We start from the raw sequence: 1,518 nt of genomic DNA on the forward strand, positions 1-1,518 counted from the left end.
AAATAAGAGCTGGTTGAGTCACGGATCCACGTGGACCCCCGCCGCAAATTATTCCATAGCTTATTGCTAGCAGAAAGGTTTCCCGCCCAACGCGTATAATCACTACTCCTAGCAGGCCTCGTGGTCAGCTTGCCTATATCGCTGCGGTATGCCTGTGTCCAGTTAGTGACCTGCTTGGTCATATAGACGGATACATCATAATCGTAGGTACAGTAGGCTAGCACGACGATACAAAAGTCCCGAGATCGCAGCAGTAACCCAGTGCATGGGTGTTGCTATCACGACAACACCCATTGGCGGCATTGCGGGATATGCACGGACACATCAAATAGCACGCCGAGCTGATAAGTAGGCAGCGAAAGTACTCCATCTAATGTACATGAACTATGATTCAATTCAAGTCTAACCATCACTACGATCTGATACTCTGCCTACAGCCATATATCTTCGTATGTTGCAGCCGGTCAAAAGAATGTGCACGCAGTGGTGCCTCTTCGTCCGATGTGGACGAGGCCTTTTGTTGTACATATCGGACCCAGTATAATGTCAGTCGGAAAGGATTTACGCCACTCTGTCAGTCAGAAGCTATACAAATAAGTCAGAAAGTACGTCAGCTATGCAAGTAAGATCAATGCATGCGGAAGATAGTGAAAATATACTTCAGTTACATCACAAACAGCTCAGCAGAATAATTTCAAAGCATAATATTGATATTTGTGGCGACCATCGGCAAATACTACCTATCCTAAAAGATACATCGCGCGAGGAGCTGATTAACATTGCTCTGTTAGACCGTCGCAATCGATGATATGTGTCGACTGCCTCACGGCGATGACGTGCAGATGGGTAAAATACGTTTGAGTAGGCGTACTTACTCTAGCTACACTGGGATTCCTCACCGATCAACGTATATTTCGTAGCATCATTGATACTGACCCGTCTTCCGTACAGCATATATTAGCTTTGCAACCACGCGCGCCTCCGATTCGTGTCATTTTGGGAGGAATGCGCTCAAACGAGATTATAGACAAAAACTTCCCGGGTAAGACGGTGCTCTTCTTGCAGATCACGTTAAACCCTGGTCATGTCTACAATAACATGTGAGCACTACGGATACTGTGTGCGGTGCTGTTTTGGAGCATAATATACGTAGATCACAGTATACAATACTATATGAAGCTTCGCTCTAAGTAGAAACTATCAGCCTACCGCAGCGCAGCGGAGGTGGTCAACCCTCTCTACACCAATCAACCATGCCCTAGCGTCCGCAGAGCGGGCGCCCAGAGCGCTAGTTTACCGCCACCTAAACTTGCAGCCTGTCCGTCCGTCCGTCTGTCAATCAGTCCGTCGCTTTCCTCTCTTCCTGCTTTTGCCTGCCTTTTCGCATGGCTACACCCGGCCTTTGTAATACAGTTTCTTCCCATCGTACCAACCGCGCCTACCTTTCTGACTCGACCTAACTATTCCAAAATTACAAATAATATCCAAAAGCGTGACACAATTAACTCGCGCCTTGAT

Source organism: Phytophthora infestans, genomic scaffold (genome assembly GCF_000142945.1).
Source record: "Phytophthora infestans T30-4 supercont1.503 genomic scaffold, whole genome shotgun sequence".
Taxonomy (NCBI): domain Eukaryota; phylum Oomycota; class Peronosporomycetes; order Peronosporales; family Peronosporaceae; genus Phytophthora; species Phytophthora infestans.